This window comes from Lissotriton vulgaris, chromosome 3_1, assembly GCF_964263255.1.
Source record: "Lissotriton vulgaris chromosome 3_1, aLisVul1.2, whole genome shotgun sequence".
NCBI lineage: Eukaryota > Metazoa > Chordata > Amphibia > Caudata > Salamandridae > Lissotriton > Lissotriton vulgaris.
Window position 1 is genome coordinate 1,378,246,762 of NC_141689.1, and position 23,334 is coordinate 1,378,270,095.

Genomic DNA, 23,334 nt, shown 5'->3' on the forward strand with positions numbered 1-23,334 from the left:
CAGAGGAACCGATTACTTCTAGATCCGCGTCTGGCGCGGAAAAGAAGGAAACTGACATCAGCGCGCTGGGAGGGACTTATATGGCTTCGGCGACGTCATGTCTGCGGACGGCATCAGGACGGAACCATGCGGCGCCGTCCCCCGGCGCGCAGAGGCGCTGCTGCAAAAAAAATCCGGATCCAGTCTGACATCTGGGGACATTCTAAGGTAAGGAATCTGCTGCTAGATGCCTCTATCAGATATTGCTATTTGACAGCATCTGGCGGAATAGGCGTCCTCACACAGGTTGCATTAATATGTCTGTCTTTGGCATGTAAGCAAGATTTTTTGCACAGTGCAACGCCCTATATCTCAGATAGCCCTGCTAACTTCTGATTGAGACTATTGAAGTGGGTAGTTCAAGGTATTAAAGAATCAGTGCATTAAATCTGATTTAATGGCTAAACCGAATTTTATATCATTGATGGGCAAAGTGCATCTTTAGTAAGTTGCCACTTCGGTTGTCCAAGGTTTCCAGTGCCTGTGTACGACTGCACACAAAGACTATCCTACCAGACAGCCTTTTGTCCTCCGGGGAAGACATGTGAACAATTCCAGGAAAGGTAACAATATGGGCCTGCCACTGAAGGAGGCGTTACCTCCTTCCTGGAAGGAAGCCACAAGGGGTGTTGGCCCAAAAGGTGAGCTTCAAAGGGGAAGCTACCTTTGATGGGCAAGTGGTGCACACCCAGGGAACAGGCTGCTCTATTGTTTAGGTAGATGGGCTGGGAGCAGAAAAAGAGTGGTAAAACAGTTTCCAAATCGTTTTTCCGGTGGGCTCATAGCCCACATGCAGCCACACCCCTGGGGTGGGCTAAAAAGCTCCATAAGCCGAGAGAAAGGTTCTGCTATCTTGAGGATGGGCAGAACATGGGACAGCTGAAGGTCACAATTAACAGGAAGTCACCATCAGGCTCAAGGAAGCCAATTAGCCCATTGGCTAGTGATCTCCCCTAAGGGCTCCTTCTGGGCATATAACAAGAACCCGTGGCCCCCAGAACTCAGATCTTGACTGGACTGTAGAAGAGGACTGAAGGGGGAATGCCCTGATGTCCCTGAACCTGACAAAGTAGAGGCTGCATCAAAGTTGGACTGCGCCTGCTGCTCTTGGGAAGATAGGACGGTGCTTGTGGTGTCCCGCTTGTGAGGAAGCCGTCTCTTAAGCCCAGCTAGAAGCAGAGACTCCAAGAGCCAGTTGGCTAAATACCGATTTTCAGCAATGGGCCATAAAAATGCAGGAAATCTGCCTGAGCCATTTGGTAGCCCAGATCACTGAATAATCGCAGCACAGCCCTAGAGACTGAGACTCAATGCCCAAAAGTTGCACCCAAGTCTACTGAACCCAGGAGAGTTGAAGGAGTGCAATTTGGTCACGCAGAAGGAGAGTTATCACCAAAAGAAGGGAACTACAGATGTGTTGTGCCGGGTGACCAGTAGTCCGGGGGTGACTGGACTTTTGCTGGACCACAGAGGACTTTGACACCTGTGGCTAAAGTCACCCCACCTGGACCATGGAGTAGCCTCAGGAAGAACCCGGTCAACTGCACAGCATCCTTGAGTGCCTTTAGTATTCTGTATCCCTTGCGTAAGGACCACCCCATAGAAGTCAATGGCAAGTGCCCAAGTACTCAAGACTGCTTTTCTTGAGAAGGTAACTACCTTCGGACTTTGATGCCTTTGACTGGCTCACTGCAGGAGTTGGTCACTAAAAGTAATCTAAAGGCACCACATACAACCTTGAGATAAACGTTTGCTGGGAAAGTTTGTCTAATTCGTTGAGTTCGCCAATGCTTGTTCACATTTGAGTGAACACTTGATTTATTGTTTCTTTGAAAATCTATATCTCCAGAACTCTCTGGTGAAACTTTTTAGTTTTTATGTCCATAAATATATAAAAATATAATCTGATTCTGACTGCTCTAAGCCACAGCTACCGAGGGTTGAGCTAAGGTTTGACAAACGAAGCCTGACTTGTTCTAATAAGTGTTGGAAGAGCATTACACCGTGAGGTCTCACACCCACAGCATATAATGCACTTTATTTGCTCACACATCTTGGACGAAACCTGGATGACATCTGAAAGGTCTCCTTGGTGCTGAACCGACAGAAGTCAGATCCACCTGCACAGGTGGCATATGCCATCTGGTGAAGTGGACAAGCATGTATGAGGCCAACAGGATAAGAAGCCTCAGAGCCGCTCACCAAGATCTAGGACAGAGGCTTAAACATTGGAAGCATATGTCAAATGTCCTGGACTTGTTGCAGTGAAGGAAAGGCCCTGAACTGCACCATGTCCAAGACAGCTCCACAAAGGAAAGTCTGTGTAGGAGTAAGGAGTGGCTTGTTGAATGAGATCCTCAATGTCAGGAGGTTCACCATCATTGGGAAATGGTTTATGACAAACTACGGTGAGCCTGCCTTCCAACAGCCAGTCATCAGGTATAGTAAAACTGGTAACCCAAGCCTCCAAAGATGTGCAACAGCCACAATTATCACTTTTGTGAAGACCTGAGGATCGCTGGTAAGGCTGAAGGTGAGCATGACAAACTGAAAATGCCCTTAATCAACCTTCAACCATAAATAACCTCGGTGGGACTGCAAGATGGGCACAGTAAAGTATGTTCCCCACAGGTCCAATGCTACCATTCACTCAATTCTGGCAGACAAAACCTGGGCCATTGAGAGCATTTCGAATGTATCCTTCCTCAGGTAGCCATTAGGAGGTCACAGATCTAGAAAAGGACAAAGGCCTCCATCCTTCTTCGGCACAAGGAAATATCAAGAGTAACACCCTGTTCTTGTATCAGAGTCTGGAACTCTCTATATGGGACGTCTGGAAAGTAGAGGCCCCGCCTCTTGACATAAGATGGATAGGTACTCTTCTGAAAGCCACTCTGATAAGGGGCAGAAGATGCAGCCCATTGAAAAGCAATGGAAGGACATAGCACTGTGGCATGATCTACAGGACCCATCTTTCAGATGTGATAGGTTTCCACCCTTGGAGAAAATGTTTGATCCTCTTGCCCACAGGGTGGTCGTGCATTGTTAAGGGCAAACTAGAGTAGCTTAGGGGCTGATGCCAAAAGGTAGGGGGCACTGAGAAGATCAGTGCCCCATGTGACCTGCACCACGTCTGTTTGATTCCAGTCTCAGGCCACGAAAGGAATCGGATGAATGTTGTTTGGGAGGGTTGAGCTCCTGGAGTTTACATGCCATCCCCCGTGAAATAGCCAAAGAAGGGTAAAAAAATGATAAGGAAACTGTCTGGCATAGGTGGAATGTCCCAAGTAACAAACCATGGCTAAGACTTTAAGGACAGAGACAGCCTTGTCCCAAAAATGGCAGGATCTATCAAAGAGCATATCCATAAGGGATGGTTGCATATCTCCAGAATAGCATATGGATTGCATCTACGCATGGTGACAGCACCACAGTAGTGCCAAATGCTCGCCCCTCTGAGAAACTGCGCATGGGGTTTTTAGAAAAATAGGACTACGGGGGCGCACTGCCTGGGCTAAAACGTTACAAGGTATGTGAAAAACAAGGGTTTTGTTGTGTAGTGCGTCAAGAGCAGACGGCAAAACCTCCTTAACCGTCTAAACAAGTCAAAGACAAGACAATTTTACAATGAAAAAGCTCTCGCAACTACATATGTATATATCAAGACAAGGTTCAATGACCAACAGTAAAAAGGAAAACGCAGAAGCAGGTTCTTTGGTGTGAGACTTCTTGTTACAGCAAGTTGTTTACTTTTCTCCAGACTTTTGAGAAAGAAATCGCCGACACGTGTTTCGTCGTGTGTGGGTGAGTCAAACACGACTCTTCAGGGCTTGAACTCCCAATACCACTGTGTGGTTGGAGTAAGTCTGGGTCTTTATAAGCTCGGTTTCAAGCAAAGGGTATTCTGTGTATAAAAACACAGACGAAGCAGGTTGAAAGAAAGATCAATGGTAGTATATGAACGAGGTTATCCTATCTCTTTTAGTAATCCTGTAGAGATAATGTAGCGCTGTATCCCGTTATGCCTTCAGGCGGGAAGCCGGGAGGGGATTCCTATTCCGTGCCAAGTTTGAAGAAACGGGTGAGTTTCTTCTGAGGCGGTATGCCGCTTCATGTAATCCCTCCTCTGTCCTTTCCCGGCGGTCGTCTCTCGTGTACAAATGCTCGCCCCAGTCGATTAGTAGTATTCCAGACAAGTTTAATCAGATATTTGGCTACATCCTGGTCATCTTGAATGGGTTGATCCAAGGAGGCCCTAAACTCCTCCACTACAGCCAGAAAGATCTTGTGTCCCAGAGAACTAGCATATAACATCCTCATAGACAAAGTGCATTGACCGACGCCAAGGCTTGGTTGGCTGAAGAGAACAGTTGTTTCCTGAATGTCTCAATCCTTTTCAACTTTGTCTGCGAGAGTCAGTCAGCCATAGTAAGGAAAATGCTACTTACCAGTATGCATCTGTTCTTGGCATGTGAGCTGCAGATCTCACACTGTGCATCGATTGTACAGCAGTGTCTCCCTTCAGCGGTGGTCACCTGTATCTGTTGCAGTACTTAGAAAGAGTTTTGAGGACAGTTAGGCATACTGCAGCTTGCTGCTTGGCTTGCACATCAACACAGTAGTGTTTAGTGAAGGTATGTTTTGTAGACCATGTTGCTGCCTTGCAGATGTCTTCTAGGGGAATGTTCCCTGAGAAACCCATGGAGGCTCCTAGTTTGCGAGTGGAGTGCGCTCTAGGAGGAATTGTTAATGTACGTTTTGCTTTGTGATAGCATATTTGTATACATTTTACAATCCACCTTGCAATTTCAGCTTTAGAGATGGGGTTGCCTTTATGTGGTGGAGATAAAGCTACAAACAGTTGCTTTGTTTTACGAAAGGATTTGGTCCTATCAATGTAATAGAGAAGAGCTCTTTTTACATCTAGTGTATGTAGTGCTCTTTCTGCTAGAGTCTGAGTTTTGAAAAAACACTGGCAACTCTACTGATTGATTTAGATGAAAAGGAGTAATTACTTTACAAAGGAATTTAGGATTAGTTCGTAGAACCACTGTTACGGTGTAATTGTAAAAACGGTTCTTGTATAGTGAAAGCTTGAATCTGACCAACTCGCCTAAGAGGGGTAATAGCAATAAGAAAAGCAGTTTTCCATGTAAGGAATTGGAGTTCACACTTATGTAAAGGTTCAAAGGGGGCCCCATGAGCCTTGTAAGAACAATGTTTAGGTTCCACACCGGAGAGGGTGGTTACCTAGGAGGAATAATTTGTTTTAATCCTTCCATGAAAGCTTTGATTGCAGGAACTCGAAATAACGACATATGTTGTCTATTTTGTAGATATGCTGCAATGGCTACCAGATGTAAACGTATAGATGAATATGCTAGATAACATCTTTGTAAATGGAGAAGGTAACAGATGATATTCTGGATGGAAGCATCTAGAGGATCAATTTGGTTATTAGTGCAATAAATGGCAAACCTCTTCCATTTTGCAGCATAGCAAGCTCTAGTAGTAGGTCTTCTGGCTTCTTTAAAGATATTCATACAGTCTGGTGGTAGGTTAAGGTAACCAAACTCTAAGACTTCAGGAGCCATATCGCCAGATTCAGTTATCTTGGATCTGGATGTCTGATGTCTCCATGGTTCTGCGTTAGCATGGATGGTGTCAGACAGTCTTTGGTGTGGAACTAGAGAGAGTTCTAGTAGTGTGGTGAACCATGGTTGGCGTGCCCATGTGGGAGCTACCAGGATCAATTTGAGAGATTGTTGTCTCAGCTTGCGTACTACTAGTGGTATTAGCGGGATAGGCAGAAAAGCGTACGCAAATTTGCCTGACCAGTTCATCCATATCGCATTGCCCTTGGACAGCGGGTGTGGAAACCTGGCGGTGAAGGTTGGGCATTTTGCTTTTTCGTGTGTGGCAAACAGATCTATGTTTGGATGACCCCACTTGTGAAAGAATGGTAGAAGAACGTGTAGATGTAGTTGCCATTCGTGAATCCGTTGTGTCTGTCGAATTAACAGATCAGCTATCTGATTGTGGACTCCTGGAAGGTGTTCTGCAAGCAGATATATCTTTTGTGGAATGGCCCATCTCCAAATGTTCTGTGCGAGCTGGGACAGTTGCAGGGAATGTGTGCCTCCTTGTTTTTGAATATAGTACATGGCTGTCATATTGTCTGTTCGGATCAAGACAGCTTTGTTCTGTACATGTACTTGGAAGGATTTTAGCGCTAGGAAGATTGCTGGCATCTCTAGGTGATTGATGTGAAGCACCTTTTGTTGAGCGGTCCATTTTCCCTGAGTTGTATGGTGGAGCAGATGGGCTCCCCATCCTGTGAGGGATGCGTCTGTTGTCGGGACTAGCTGCGGCACAGGTTCGAGGAACGGCCGCCCTCTGGACAAGTGTTTGGTGTTCCACCACTGCAGAGAGCGATGTGTGCGGCTGTCCACCAACACTAGGTCTGTAAGTTGTCCTTGAGCCTGATTGCACTGATGTGCTAGACATTCCTGCAATGGGCACATTTGCAGTCTTGCATATGGCACAATAAAAATGCAAGATGCCATCATGCCTATTAGTTGCATGAACACTCTGGCTGGGAGAGAGTGTTGGTTTTGAAACTTTGGGACTAAGGCTTCAATGCTTTGTATCCTGGCTGGACTGGGATAAGCCAGAGCTGTTTATTGTAGCCCCTAGGTATTCATGTACATGAGAGGGCTGGAGATGCGACTTGATGTAGTTGATTGTAAACCCCAAGTTGTGCAGTGTTTGAATTGTTTGAGATGTATGTTGGACACACTGACTGAATGACTTGGCTTTTATGAGCCTATCGTCTAAGTATGGGAAGACGTGGATATGTTGTCTTCTGAGATGTGCTGCTACTACTGCTAGGCACTTTGTAAACACTTTTGGTGCAGTTGTGACCCTGAATGGAAAGACTTTGAACTGATAGTGTTGTCCTTCTAGTACAAATCTGAGATACTTTCTGTGAGAAAGATGTATGTGAATGTGGAAGTAGGCGTCCTTGAGGTCTAGTGTGGTTAGGAAATCGCCTTGTTGCAACAATGGGAGCACTTGTTGTAAAGTGATCATGTGAAAATGATCTGAGTGTATATACAGATTGAAAGGCCTTCGGTCTAGAATTGGTCTTAATGTTCCGTCCTTTTTGGGTATTAAGAAATAGGGTGAGTAAACCCCCGTTCCTTGATATTGCAACGGAACTAGCTCTATTGCATCTTTTTGCAGCAATAAGAGAACCTCTTGTTGGAGCAGCGTTAGATGTTCTGTGGACATTGGACGCTGTCTGGGTGGTATATGTGGAGGGGTAGCTGTAAGCTCTAGGCAGTAACCATAATGGATAATTTGTCGTACCCACTTGTCTGTCGTGATGGAATTCCAGACAGGTAGGAACTGTGTTAGTCTGCCCACTACATGAGTGGAATGATATTGGGGGAGCAGAAGGAAGTCACTGTTTTGTATTGGAAGAGGTTTGATTATTGTTATTTCCTTGACCTCTTCCCTTGGTGTTGTTGCCTCTGTATCCTCCTCTAAAGTATCTATTGGAGGATGTTTGTGTATTGGCTTTAAAGGAAGCTGAATGGTCTGCTCCAGCTTGTTTGGAGCCTCCTCTGTAGAAGGAGCAAAGAAAGGAGCCTCGTGCTTGAGTGGACTGCAGAGCTCCCATAGACTTCACTGTGTCAGTGTCTTTCTTCATTTTTTCAAGCGCTGTGTCTACCTCTGGACCAAACAATTGTTGTTGGTTGAATGGTTGATTTAAGATGGTAGTTTGCACTTCTTGCTTAAATCCTGAAATTCGTAGCCACGCATGACATCTAAGGAGGACACTGGTGTTTATTGCTCTGGATGCAGTGTCTGCTACATTAAGTGCGCATTTAATGGAGGTATTTGATATAAGCTTACCCTCTTGTATGAGGTCATTTGCTTGTGCCTTATAATGGTCAGGTAGATGTTGTAAGAGCTTCACTAACTGGTCATAGTGAGCCATGTCGTATCTTGCGAGGAGAGCCTGTGTGTTAACGATACGCCATGTATTGCTAGCTTGGGCAGCTATTCTTTTGACTGAAGCGTCTATGATCTTGGATTCTTTATCAGGAGGTGGTGCTTCACTTGATGTTTGGGAATTTGCTCTTTTCCTAGCGTTTGAAACTACTAGGGAGTCTAAGGGTAGCTGTCCTTTAATGTAGGCAGGGTCCCCAGGAGCCGCTCTGTACTTTTTCTCTATCCTTGGGTTTATGATTCGAGCTCGTACAGGATCTTTCAACACTTCTAGTGCATGCTTAATGACTCCTTTAATCATTGGCAATATTTGCACAGATTTTTAGAAGTGCTCAAAAGTGTCTAATAAAAAATCTTCCTCTGCCTCATCTGAATGCATGGTGACATTGTGAGAAATGGCAGCCCTATTAATTAAGTGTCCAAACCCAATATTGTCTGCTGGAGAAGGGTTAGATGGATATGTATGTGGGTTAGGAATATCTGGTACATACTGTGGGTTTGGATTCTCACAGTCTGGCGAACCTGTTGGGTAGGGAAAAGGGTCATCTGGGTCTCTCCCTCCCCCCCATGCTATACTCATCATCATGAACATCCTGAGGAGGTGTATGTGGTGGAGAATGAGGAGAAGAATTTTGAGGTGAAATGTTTGAAGGAAGAGGAGGAGAAGGAGATACAGGAGGAGAAGGGTGCATAGGAGATGTGGCAGAGTCCTTCTTGACAGGCACTGGAGGGGTAGGTGCTGTATCGGACTTCCTCTTCCTGTGTGGTGTAGTGGAGACATGTCCTGTTTCTGGATCAATGTAGATCCTTTTTTGTAAAGGATCTGGTTGGAAAAGCTCCTCTTCTTGAGGCACAGTCTTCGGCGCAGATTTTTCGATTCCGAACCGGTTAGTTGCTGGTCTTTAGCCTTAGGAGCAGATGTTGAGTCCTCTGGCGTAGATTTCGGCACTGAAGATATTGTCTTTGGAACCGAAGCTTGTTTTGTGGGCTTTGAAGCATTGGATGCAGGCTTTGTCTGTTTCGGCATCGAGGGTATCGGCTTCGGAGTGGAAGCTGTTTTCGGGGCACCAGAAACAGGCTCAGATGTTTTCGGAGCCACTTTGTCTCTCGGAGTCGACGGTTTCGGAGTGTCTTTCAGAACCGGGACTTTTTTGTTTCGGTGCTGAGGGAACAGGTGGTATTGGCACATGCGGTTTGCTCGGTGGGGAGCTACCGGAAGGCTTCATTATTTTCTTCGGAGCCGGGCTCGATGGCAGGGCTTTCGAAGTGTTTTTTCGGTCTCGACTGGGCCCCGGAGGCGGATTGTCGACCGTTGCCTTCGATTTTGGTGTTGGGGCTGGGGCTGGGGCTGGGGTTGGGGCAGTGGTACTCACACGTTGACCCGAAGGTATTGAGTCATTGTAGTTGTCTGCCTCGGATACGATCTGGAGATCATCATCTGAATTTCCTCTGGAACGCATGGTTCATCATCGAAGATAACCACCGGTTCCGGAGCTGATCTCTGCATGTCGTGTCGACGGGCCCTCCGATCTCGAATGGTCTTCTTGGATCGAAAGGATCTGTCCCCCCTACAGGCAGGGTTCAGGGAAAAGTTGTCGACCCAGGACCAAGTACTAAGATTGCAATTGCTGTACCCCCTTTTCTTTCATCCAGGATTGTAGCCTGAGGAGCAGAACTCGTGCAAATATTTTTTGGGAAATATCTATTAAACTACTTGGTCTGTAATTAGTTGGTGAAAGTGGAGAACCTTTTTTAAAAATCGGAATTATCGCCGCACCATGCCAACCAGAGGGAATCTTCATGCCCAGCATTATGGCATTAAAAAGTACCCAAAAATACAGGGCCCAAATAGATGGTTCACTCCTGAAGAGATCCCCGGGGATCTTATCCAGACCTGGTGCTTTGCCCGGGGCTATGTTTGCCAATGATCCCTTTATTTCATTTAAACTTGTGCTTGGGCTCATACTACCATCGGAGTGAAAGTTTGTATCCCCTATATTTGAGGGGTATTCCACTTTTGAATAACAGACAGCAATTAGCACATCCTCGGACATATTTTCCTCCGCATAGAGGGATTCAAAGTGCTCCCGCCAAACCTCTTCATCCAGATTCGGTTCAACCGCTCTTTCAGGGGTGGACGAACCAGAATTTACAACACCCCAGAATGTCCTCATATCTCTATCCCCTAGTGCAGTTTTCAATGAATCCCAATTTTCCATTTCCCACCTCTGTTTGGCTTCTTGAACAACAACTTTATAGGACTTTCATGCAATTTTTATTTGTGGGCGATCATTAGCTTTAATAGATACTACTAGTGCCCTTTTAGCCTTACGACAAAAAGTATTATACCAGGGGTGGGATGGTGGCCTACACGGCCTATTGGTTTTATTGGGATAGAAGAAGTTCAATGTAACTTCTCCTAATTTAGCATGATTTGATTCAACCACCTCTATATCCAAAACGTCCCTACTTTGGCTGTATAAAATAGATGCCTCTACAAGTACAAGGAGTAGAGCATCATATAGACTGCTCAAGTTATCCTGCGATTGACTGAAATCAGTCCAACGCACTCTCCTCCTACAGTTCGAATACAGTCAACCTGGGATCAATGGGATTATCTGGGGAGTGCACGCTCTTGGAGTTTAATATTTTTAGTTCTACTACTAACGTATCATGATCACTATCTAAACGTGGGATAATTTTAAAATCAATTATCCTGTCCCAGGAATTAGAATCAATTAGGGTGTAATCTAATAAAAACCCACGATCCTTACTATGAAACGTATAACCATTTGATGTATCAGACAGTTATCTCCCATTACACGCTCTTAATGAATGTTTCAGCACAAGGCAATTCATCTGGATCAGCAGGGGAGACCATTTGTTTTAAACTCTTGGACATCTGGACTCTGGGATTTCCAGAAAGTGATCCTCATCGTGTAAACTGTCAAGAAACAAACCCTCAAGTGGCTTGAACTGGCAGTTAAAGTCCCCTCCTACGATGACCATTTGTTTTGCAGCAGTAGAACATAAAAATGTGGTTAGTTCCTCCACCGTGGTGGACTCCTTGCCCATAAAGGTGGGCCTCGAGTATTCATTTGTTAGGGCAACAGGAGATTTAGAAGGAAACTGCAGTAAGACACACAAAATATCAATAGAACCTGTATCAATTTGCACAGCCGTACAACCCAGGTGTGCACCTACCCATGTAGTTAGGCCCCCAGATGGTCTCCCTGCTCCCCCAGATATTGCAGGGATACTAAAGGAGGCATAGCCTGGTTTAGTTACCTCCCCTCTTGCCCAGGTTTCCTGGAACATGCAGATCTCAAATTGACTGATAAAGGATACCCAGTCAGGGTCGTCTAGTTTGCTGTTAATACCCACAATGTTCCAAGATAAAACCCGTGTGACCTGGCAATTGTGTAAATTCTTTTTAACAGACACTAGGGGAGGCAGGTTCATTGACACTCTTTATTCCATTATCTTCCGGCTCATTTAACCCTTCAGATATAAGCTATTCAGGATTTTCAAACTGGGCTAGATCTCCCTCATGGTGGTTACTACTTCGGGAATCGCTCATGCTCCCTTCGACCGAACCTTCCTCACTTCGGGGATATGGCCCTATAAAATTACCCTTGTTCTCATAGTCTAAAGTTGCAGAGCATGTTTCCTCCTTATTAAATTGGGGGGCTTCCTTTAGTCAATCCACACCTTCTAGGGGACTGAACCTATTCCCAATGGGAATATTAAAAATGGGTTGGTTATGCCAATGTTGACCTAGATGTGGTGATACAATATTGTTATACACAGGTCTCCTTCCCATCTCCTGATGCTGGCCATGCCGATAAGGCATATTAGGGGGGTAGAAATATCCTAAGGGAAATAGTAGAATACTACCCTTGTTCCTCCCATACTTAGTAGCTAAAACTATTTGGGAAATCCTTGGATTTCTAAAATCAATTACTATGCATTCTCCTTGTATATCCTTGTGTCGTCCGCCTATCCAACCCACCCTTCTTGTAGTTAGGATCTCTTCAGCATTTTCTATTCCAAAATTGCTATGGTTCACTAACCAAAAAACATTTATTCTTTGATTCTTGGTGAGATTCTGATTGACCCTTTCTTAATTCGGGTACACCTGCAAGAATCAATACATATGGAGTTGAGGCAGGAGGAAGATTTATTATTTGGGAGACAATGAATCTGGTTATTACGTTCTAGAATTGGTGGAATTCCTTCCACCTCCTGACTATGATTTTTATGCGTTTCCCCTTTTCTTTTAGGCAATGATGGATTATTATTTGCTGCATTTATTTGCACCGGGGGAGGCTTTGCTGCACTTGTTTCATTATACTTCCTAGCCTGTTGTACTCTATCTACATTTGGAGGAGGGGCTCTTTCATTCGGGATGGAGCAGGATTTAACCAATAGATTACTCATGGTGACCTGGTCACTTGTCATACTATCAGAGCTAATGGTGTCCTTGATTATCTCCCTTGATTTTATCCCTTCATTCAGATTTACAGTCAGCCCTTCTAACCTCTCTAATAAGGGTCAAAGCTCCTCCTTAACTATGGCTCTTATTTGCATCTGGTCACCCACACAGGCTGATCGTTTATGTGACCTGTATTATCCGTGTGGTGTTACCCTCTAGGTTACCTTTTTCGGGGGTGGAGCCTTGCAGCTTTTTCCTTCTTACAGTCAGTTTTACTTTGGGTTTTGGATTAGCTCTGCTGTTTCTGCCCAATTGAATTGAGACGCTGGCCTTAGGTGACTGAGCTCACTGCGTCTATAATTACCAATTGATCATTAGATAGCTCTATTGGTGGAGCCCCTATGTCAAATGTAGAACTGAGATCCAAAGATTCCATTTCTAGATTTGGGGTGATGGATAAACGTCTCTCAGTCCATTCGATTTCTGTGGCCATTGCTCCCAGGGCTTTCTCTAACATCCTGTCAATAGACGTAGGTTTAGAGCTTGATTTAGGCAAAGCTAGGGTTTGTTTCTTTTCCACACAAGACCGTTTCCCCATTTTAAAAGCTCTTGAATATTATGGGGGAGTAATCTATACACACCACATAACTATACAGATGTAATCTGCACCCACAATAGTTTCCCTGTGGCCCTACAACACCGGCATTTGTGACAATTATAGAAATGGAAAAGTCTCAAGGGATACCAAACTTAGTAGAAAATCAACAGTCCAGGACCTTTTTTGTAAATGTTAGAGGGGATGCCCAGCCCAGCCTCCTCTGGGCGCGGACGGGCCCGCCCTTGGCCCGGGCAACGCCCGCCAGCGTCCCGCGCTGTGGGAGGGCCGGGTCGGTTTCTAAGGGCCTCTGGCGCCCTCCAACAGAGTCACTGGCTCAGCGCCTTGCAGAGCCCTCTGGGGGTTGTAGCTAGGGCCTCAGAACTGCACCGGCAGCTCCGCTCCCCTCAGCGGCGTTAATGGTGGCAAAGATGACAGGCTCCCGCTGGTTCCCGCAGAGGTAAGTGTTGATGGCCGTTCCCCTCATGGCTGGGTCAAGTTATATAGGGAAATCGCCTTCTTGTCTTTATAGCAGATAAGAAGAACAAGTCAAGACAAAAACATACCTATGGGTCGGGTAATTGCTGGAAGTAATAAAGTGCTGGGCGGCATTGACTAATCTTTAATTTACGAATAAGCAAAAGGAGTGTATCTATTCCTTTCATTCATATATTGGTTACAGAAAAAAACAATTTGCAAATCGTCCAGAGGAGAAAAGTTGCCACATTGACATGAAGAGAGGGCATCACTGGAATAAGTTTTGATAGGCTAACCTAGTATAAGTGGGATGTATATTAATCGGAATCTCAATAATATGTACTTATGCTTAAGATTTGTTGCAAATGACTGATATGAAGTTGAAATATTACTTATGCTAGGAGCTAAAAGAAAGTCTTACTGTGGTAAAGTTACAGTTGAGATCATACCTCTTTCTATCAAAATGATTTAAAAAACGCAACTTCAATTCTGTTTTAGAAATGGTCAGACAAGACTTAGGGTCCTCGTATAAATTATGTAACCGGATTGCCTGTAGGTTAGCCTTGAAATATTTTAGCCATTTGATTTGTGTACACCATCTAAATTCAAGCTGTCTACTAGGATATGTCTAGTCGAGCTTAAAGTTTCTTTGCTCCAGACTGAATGTCACAAAAGGATTGGCGCAATAACATTTTTATCTGTTATATAAAAGGGTCAGCTCAGAGTGGGCATTGAAAGAGGAACAGGATTGTGGGACACATATCAACCTTGAAAAAAAAAAAAGTCCTCTATACTCTGCAATTTTGAAATATCCGAGAGACCCCAGACGGCTGCCCTATAAACAGAGGTAGATAATGTTTTTGCCTCATAGATCTTTATTATTACATTTAAAGGCTTTGAACCAAGTTTCTTTATGAATCTGAAGCACAAGTTACTTACCTTCTGTAACGATTCATCTGTAAGAAACAGTAGTTAGTGTTAGATTCCTTACCTTAGAACATCCCCAGGCGTCAGACTGGATCCGGAAAGTTTTGTGTAGCAGTACCCTTGCGCATCAGTAGGCGTCGTCTGCGGCTCCGAGTCAGACGTCGTGATCGCCGGGTGTACTTAGGCGCCGCCCTCACACGCTGACGTCAGTTCTTGTACATAGCTTTCCGCGCCAGGAACGCAGAGCCATGCCAGAGACCAACACTGGTGCCATGAAAATAGGGCCCTCAAAGGGAGATACCTTACCCTAGGTATCGGTTCGCGTAACGGGGAGGATGGGTGGGGCGGTAAGGAATCCAACACAAACTAATGTTTCTTACAGATATATCGTTACCAAATTTAAGTAACTTGTGCATCTGAAAGAAACAGGTTAGTGTTTGATTCCTTACCTTAGAATAGATACCCCAGCAATAAAAAACCCGGTGGTGGGTCTGCGAACCAAGATCACACCAGAAAGTCCTGGAGAACGGAACGGCCAAAAAAGCCATCTCTCTGGACTTGGCTGTCCAGGCAGTAGTGTCTCGCAAACGTGTGCAGCGAAGCCCACATAGCTGCCTGACAGATGTCCTGCAAGGGGACTCCCCGACCCAGGGCAGGAGTAGCCGCCGTAGCCAGAGTGGAATGGGCCCTCAGCCAAACAGGAGGCTCCTTTTTCGCCAAGGAGTAACAGACCTTGATGCACAACACGACCCACCGAGAGATGGTACGCTTGTGCACCGCCCGTCCCTTCTTAGCGCCCACGTAACCACGAAAGAGCTGGTTGTCCACCCGGAACTGGCATTTGCGGTCTAGATAGAACGAGAGCGCACATTTTGGGTCCAGACGGCGGAGCCTCTCTTCCTCTTTAGAGAGATGCGGAGGCGGAAAGAAGGTGAGCAAGGTGATGGACTGCCCAATATGAAAGGCTGTAACCACCTTGGGCAGGAAAGAAGGACGAGTTCTCAAGACAACTTTGTCCGGATGGACAGAGAGGAAAGGAGGTTTAGAAGATAGAGCCTGGAGCTCACTCACTCTCCTGGCAGAGGTGATGACAACCAGGAATGCAGTCTTAAGACGAAGAGGGCAATTGTGAAGAAGCTCGAAAGGAGCACACATCAAATAAATCAGAACGAAGGTTTAAGTCCCACTGAGGCATCACGAATGGAACAGGAGGAAACATGTGTGTGATGCCTTTCAAGAATCTATTTACAACCGGGACTTGAAGAGAAGGCTGATCAGGAAGCCTCAAGAAGGCTTAAATGGCAGAGAGGTAGCCTTGGATAGTGCCCAGAGCAGAGTCCTGCTGGGGACGACAAAGAAGAAAGAGGAGAACCTCTGAAAAGGGGGCAGAAAGTGGATCCACAGCCTTTGCTGTGCACCATGCCACAAATTTGTTCCACCTGCAGGTGTATACCGATTTTGTGGAGGGACGCCTGGCTGCCAGAATCACGTCACAGACTTCAGGAGGCAGGTCAAATGGCCTCAACTGTCACCGCTCAATCTCCACGCATGTGGTGGAGACTGGACAGGTTCGGGTGGAGGACCGTCCCCTGCTGCTGCGACAGAAGGTCCTCCTGAAGAGGCAGATGAATCGGGGGATCGACTGACCCCTCCAAGCAGTACCAGGAGGGGTGTTTTGAGAACTTAAATCGTCTTTTAAACACGACCCATCCTATTTCTTTTAATCCTGGTTGTGGAACCTATAAATAAAGGTATGATTGGTATCCTCAAACCAGTTTTAAAGCACTCCCACTAACTGTACTTTGTCGGATCACTAGTCCCAGTCACAGGGTGATATTCACTGATCTATCACCGTATATGTTGTGTTTTTAATCGTGTTGTGTCTTGTGGTCTCAATTTTAATTATTTGTACCCCCTCCTCTATGCTCCGCCCTGAGTGTGGTTACACCAGGGCGTTTTGTAAGCAGACCCAATGATTTAGCATGTCACGCACTTCGGTGTGTGAGTGAGGGCAGTTTTTCAAAACAGATGTAATTTTTCTGTTTCGTGTTGTTACACGTGTACTTTGATCTCTCCACCCCTTCTTGTGTGTATGAGTAGATCGGGATACCAGTATCTTCGTGCCCAGTCCGGAGCCACAAGGATGACTTGGGCTCGGTCTCGCCTGATCTTCAGCACTCTGGGCAGAAGTGGTATAGGCGGAAAGGTGTACAACAGACCGCAGCTCCATTCGCACCGAAAAGCGTCTCTGAGCGAGTGCCGCCGTGGAAATTCCAACGCGCAGAACTGATGAAATTGCGCGTTCTCTTCTGTGGCGAATAGATCTAACCAAGGCTCTCCCCACCGCAGAGAGACCTTGCAGAGAGACGCCATTCGTGATCCATCATGCACCAGCGGCTGAGATTGTCCGCCCTGGCGTTCAGGGAACCTGCCAGGTGTTGAACCACCAGGGTAATGCCCTGGTGTTCCAGCCACTGCCAGTGGCGCAGAGCCTCCTGACAAAGGGTCCGTGAACACCTGCACTACACTTCCCCGGACAGAGGGAAGGAATGCTTTCAGTGCAAGCCGGTCCCCCGCAGCTCCACAAGGTTGATATGGAGCCGGGACTCCGCCAGAGACCAGAGGCCAACAAGGCCGACGCTGTCATCGCACCCCACCTGCGGGACATCATCAACACCTCCTTCGACACCGCCACCTTCCCGGAGAGCTGGAAGCACGCCGAACTCAGCGCTCTACTAAAGAAACCAACAGCGGACCCCACCGAACTCAAGAATTACCGCCCCATCTCGCTCCTCCCGTTTCCAGCCAAAGTCATCGAGAAGACAGTCAACAAACAGCTGGCCCCCTTCCTCGAGACGAATGGATCCCTCGACCCCTCACAGTCTGGCTTCCGAGCCAACCACAGACCGAGACCGCCCTCATCGCTGCCACCGATGACATCCGAGCCATGATGGAGAACGGAGAAACAGCGGCCCTCATCCTCCTAGACCTCTCCGCGGCATTCAACACTGTCTGCCACCGCACCCTAGTGCAGCGCCTCAGCAACGTCGGAATCCAGGAGAAGGCACTGGAATGGATCATCTCCTTCCTCGACGGAAGAACACAGAGTCCGTCTACCACCGTACAAGTCAGAGGCCACCGAAGTCATCTGCGGCATGCGTCAAGGATCCTCGCTGAGCCCCACCCTCTTCAACGTCTACATGAGCCCCCTCGCGGCCATCGCACGCCAACACAACCTCAACATCATCTCCTACGCTGACGACACCCAGCTGATCCTCTCCCTGACCAACGACCCCGCCGCCGCCAGAGCCAACCTTCACGAAGGGATGAAAGACGTAGCAGAGTGGATGACGACCAGCCGCCTGAAACTGAACTCAGACAAGACGGAAGTCCTCATCCTGGGCTCCTCGTCCTCCGCCTGGGACGACTCCTGGTGGCCCCCCGCCCTGGGCACCGCACCCAAACCGACAGACCACGCACGCAACCTGGGCTTCATCCTGGACTCCTCCCTCTCCATGACCAGACAAGTCAACGCCGTCTCCTCATCGTGCTTCAACATCCTGCGCATGCTACGGAAGATCTTCCGGTGGATCCCCACCGAGACCAGGAACACGGTCACCCAGGCCCTCGTCACCAGCCGACTGGACTACGGCAACACCCTCTACGCCGGAACCACCACCAAGCTCCAGAAGAGACTCCAGCGGATCCAGAACACCTCAGCCAGACTCATCCTCGACATCCCACGACACAGCCACATCTCCGGACACCTGAGAGACCTGCATTGGCTCCCAGTCAACAAAAGAATCACCTTCCGTCTACTCACCCACGCACACAATGCCCTACACGACCAAGGCCCGAGCTACCTCAACAACCGCATCAACTTCTACGCTCCCAAACGCCACCTCCGATCAGCCAGTCACGCCCTCGCCGCCGTCCCCCGCATCCGAAGAACGACAACAGGAGGAAGGTCCTTCTCCTACCTGGCCGCCAAGACCTGGAACTCCCTCCCTCCCGACCTGCGCCTGACCCAAGACCGCCTCTCCTTCAGGAAGAAGCTCAAGACCTGGCTGTTCGAGCAGTAGCAGCCCCCCCCCCCCCCCCCAAGCGCCTTGAGACCCTCTGGGTAATTAGTGCGCTCTATAAATGTCTCTGATTGATTGATTGATTGATTTCTGCCTCTCCCATGTGCCCCCCCCCCCCCATCCCAAGAGGGACGCATCCATCACTACTACGTGCTACGGTTGGGGTAGGGAGAGGGATCTGGCACTGACCCAATCGCGGTTCGTGAGCCACCACTGCAATAATCTCGCAGCGCCCTCCGAGATCTGAATGTGGTCGGACAGATTGCCCTGATGCTGGGTCCACTGAAACTTCAGATCCCACTGCAGAGCCCGCATCCGCCACCTGGCGTGATGCACCAGAAGGATGCAGGAGGCCATCAGCCCAAAAAGCGGCAGGGTCAACCTGTCCGAGACTCAGGATAAAGGCTGAAAGATCGGAATCAGAGCCTGAATATCCCGAACCCACTGTTTGGGAGGATAAACCCGAAACTGCGCCGAATCCATAACCGCTCCAATGAAGAGGAGCTTCTGAGAGGGGCACAGGTGAGACTTCGGCACATTGAGGGAGAACCCCAGCAGGTGCAGGAGGTTGGCTGTAGTCTGGAGGTGGCTGACGACAGTCAGGGGAGAGCCCGCCTTCAACAACCAGTCGTCGAGAAAGGGGAAGACTGGAACCCCTGATCGGCACAGATGAGCTGCGACCACCGCCATCACTTTCGTGAACACCAGAGGGGCGCTGGTAAGGCCAAAGGGGAGCACGGTAAACTGAAAGTGCTCGAGGTCTACCGTGAACTGCAGGTAACGCCGGTGGGCCGGCAAGACGCGGATATGGAAATAAGCGTCCTGCAAGTCCAATGCTACCATCCAGTCTCCAGGGCAGCTAAGACCTGAGCTAAAGTCAGCATCTTGAACTTCTCCTTCCGGAGGAAGCCGTTGACGCTCCGGAGGTCCAAGATAGGGCGTAGGCCTCCTTTGCCCTTTTTGGGTACCAGAAAGTAGTGGGAGTAGCAGCCATGTACTACTTCTGGCCCAAGAACGCGCCCGATGGCCCCCTTGGCCAAGAGGGCCATGACTTCCTCCTGCATAAGTTGCAAGTGATCCCCCGACATGCGGTGGCACTGCGGTGGCATGGCTGGAGGAGTCGCCTCGAAGGGGAGGGAGTAGCCCCTTTGGACGATTTGTAGCACCCACCTGTCCGACGTGATGGTAGGCCAGTGGAGGAGGTGATGACGGACCCTGCACCCCACTGGCGTCGTATGGGCCTGAAAGCTCGGACTAGCAAGACTTTGAGGCAGAGGCTGCGGGAGTGGGTGTGGACTGACCTGGCCGTTGTCCCCCAGCGCCGCCACGGCGGTTACCACGTCTGCGATGAGGTTGGTCCTGTGGCTGGCTGGACGTGTGGGGGCGCCCCTCCCATGGGGCGAAAAGCGGAAGTTTGCTGACGCTGGCTCGACAGGCCCAAGGACTTGGCCGTAGCCCAGGAATCCTTGAAACGTTCTAGCGCACTGCCTTCTTTGTTGCCGAAAAGGCGACGGCCATCAAAGGGCATGTCCATGAGCGTGGTCTGGACATCCCCCGAAAAGTTGGCAGACCTCAGCCAGGCACGACGGCGAACCGCCACCGTCGTTGCAATCGCCCTACCCAGCGAGTCCGTGGTATCAAGTCCACACCGTATGGAATAGCGTGCTGCATCCCGCCCTTCTGCTAGGGCAAGCTTTGCCTGGACCTCCACCGGGCATTGCGGCAGCACCTCCGCAACTGTATCCCACAGAGACTGGGTGTAACGACCTAAAAGGCAGGTGGTGTTGACAGACCGCAGCCTCAAACTCAGTGAGGAGAACAGTTCCTTCCCAAACTGATACACCTTTTGTATTCCCGATCCGGAGGAGCGGTCGGGAATGCGGTCTGGGATGAAGAGGCCTGGATCATCAGACTCTCGGGGTGGGGTGGGTGGACAGAAAGCAGGGGTCGCCCAGAGCCGGGCAGTGGCATCGGGCCACGTTCTGATCTACAGGGAGCCTGTAGAGGGCTTGGACCAAGTGCCCAACAGAACGTCAGTGAGGGCTTCATTGAACGGCAGTAGAGGCTCCGAGGAGCTTGCCTGCGGTTTGAGCACCTCAGTGAGGAGATTAGTCCTCACGGCCGCGACCGGGAGCTCAAGAGCCAAGGCCTTGGCTGCCCTGGTCAACACCACGCTATAAGCAGCATCCTCCTCCGAAGCCACGGAGAGAGGAGAGACGACCCGGCAACCCTCGACGGACAGAAGTGAGTCCTCATGGCAATGAGGAAATCACGAATCTCCTCCTGCGTCGCTCGCAGGCCAGGGACCGGAGGGTATAGGCCTGGAGGCAGAGCCGCGCGGGCAGTGGAGCCGAGCCCTCCGCCGCGTCGCGCGAGGGGGGCGGTCCGAAGAGCGATGTCTCTTGGATTTTTTCTTGGAGTGCCTCGACTTACCGGAGGACTTGGAGCCCGACAAGTGATGGCGATGACTCAAGAGCGATGACTGAGGCTCCGCGACCGGTCCCTCGACCTCCTCCTCGACCGGGACCTCGAGCGGCGCGGAGCCAACTGCTGGATCTCGAGCAGCTTGCGGGACCGCTCACGCCTAGTCTTCGAGGTCAAGTCCCGGCAGTCGGGGCACAACTCGTGGTCGGCTCCGAAGCAGTAAAGGCACCGACGGTGGGGGTCGGTCACCGACATCATGCGGTGACCAGGATGAAGCCAGGCATCCCTATCGGCACCAGGAGTCTATGTCAACTCGAAAAGATGATCAAAAAGAGATCAAAAAGTTGGTCAAAAAGTGATCAGAGTACTGCTCTTCCCGGATCTGCACTTGCTGGCTTGGGAAAAAGAAGAACTGACGTCAGCGCGCAAGGGCGGCGTCTTAGTACTCAGACGACGTCATCCCGGCTATCACGACGCCGACGACGGACACAGAGCCGCAGAAGACGCCTACCGACGAGCAAGGGTACTGCTACGCATAACGTTCCGGATCGAGTCCGACGCCTGGGGATATCCTAAGGTAAGGAATCTAACACTAACCTGTTTCTTTCAGATAAGCCCTCCAATACATTTTTTTCCATTACAACTGCTCTATTGGTCACCATATCTAACCATGTATTTTTCCTATTAAAAATAATTCCAAGTTAATTAAATGAATCCACAATTTCAAGATTTCGGCCTTCAATAGACAAAGTAGGGTGTTTCATTAGAGTCGTACCCGCCACAAGTACAAATGACTTAGTTTGGTTTATCTTCATATCCAAATTATTCATCAACTTTACGTACTCTTCTAGGAGTCTCTGCTGTCTGGGAGAGTCATAGGAGATTCATTAGTTCTTTGGCATCGGCAATCTGACTGTTGATAAGTGGGCAAGAGAAAGGCTTGGACCAAATTCTCATAAGGGTGTCAGTTAGGACATCACCGCATGGAAATGAAGACACAAACGAGACTGGCCCAACAGGGACATTTATTTTGACTTCATATGGCAGATGTAGGTCCATGGCCTCAGCTGCTAGTCTAATTACAGTGCCAAACAAAGCACTCTTCCTTTGGGGGTTCAAGGGCCAAATCAACCATGTAATAGCATGTTTCCCCAAGAGGGCAGAAAGCTTCCACGACCCCCAGGAAAGGGCATACTATGGGCCTGCATGGAAGAGAGGTTACACGTTCCTCCTGCAGGAAGCCACAAAGGTGTTAGCCCAAAAGGCGAGCTTCAAAGGAGATGCTGCCTTTTGAAGGACAAATGGGTAACACTTGAGAGAAGGGCTCTCTATTGTTTAGGAAGACAGGCTGGCACTGGGGACAAGCAATTGCCATCTGAAAGCTGTCTGTTAACTTCCGCCATATATTGAGCAATGCCCCATACGACTATCGACCCGCCCTTATCTGCCTGTTTTATTGTCAACCACTGGCACAGCCATTCCCACACAGAAAAAGATTTAAGATGGACTGTGATCTCCAAAGTAGAACAAGATCCAAGAGTAGGTGACCTGGAGGCAAAACTAATCAAACGAGAAGAAACACTGATTATCAAATTCAACACGGCAGTAGATGGGTTAAAAGAACTTACTATCTTTAAGATCATGCCAACATTACGTTAATATATGTTGAGTATCTGTTCAACAGCCTAACAAACCACCACAATAGCGTACAGAAGCTCCATTATAAACACAATTTTAGCTTTCCAACAGGGTATGAGGCCAACCATGCCAGTCCCATACACTCTGAAATGCCATCTATGAAGAACCTGTCCATGGAGAATTAGACATCGGTGCCCAGAAAGATTAGATATGTTACATCCATAGAGCCTTTCGGACCTTTACATCGCAGATATTAAAATTGCAAAGCGGTGTGTTCTCAAATAAGAAACTATGCCAACATTGAAGATCTATATAGGCAGGGTCGTTTCGACCAAGCGCCCATCAACTTGTGGCTCTTAAGCATGAAACTGCGAAAATTTCAGAAGACCTACACTTGCAGGGACAGATTAAAATAGTGCAGAAGCGCTACTATAAAAAACAGACTTGAGTCCTTTCTTTTTCGAAAATCGGCTATGTTCTTGGACAACCCTTTTTGGACAATTTTATTGAAAACAAGATATGCCGAGCTTTATTTTAACCTCATTGGATTTGAATTCATATTATGAGAGATTAACATAGATCAACGAAGTCTACAGCTGCCATTTGAGATAATTCACTACCAAGTTCCACTTTGGCTGTTTTTAGTATCATACTTGAGAGGCTCTTGAATAAAAAACCCGTTAATAATTGAGTAAAATCAA

General features: G+C 48.1%; 1 protein-coding gene across 1 annotated transcript in view; it reads right to left on the reverse strand.

Annotated features, from left to right (window-relative positions):
- The window catches only part of NCBP1 (nuclear cap binding protein subunit 1), a 729,105-nt gene that overhangs the window by 81,519 nt on the left and 624,252 nt on the right, over positions 1-23,334 (reverse strand). The gene's annotated exons all lie outside the window — the stretch shown is intronic.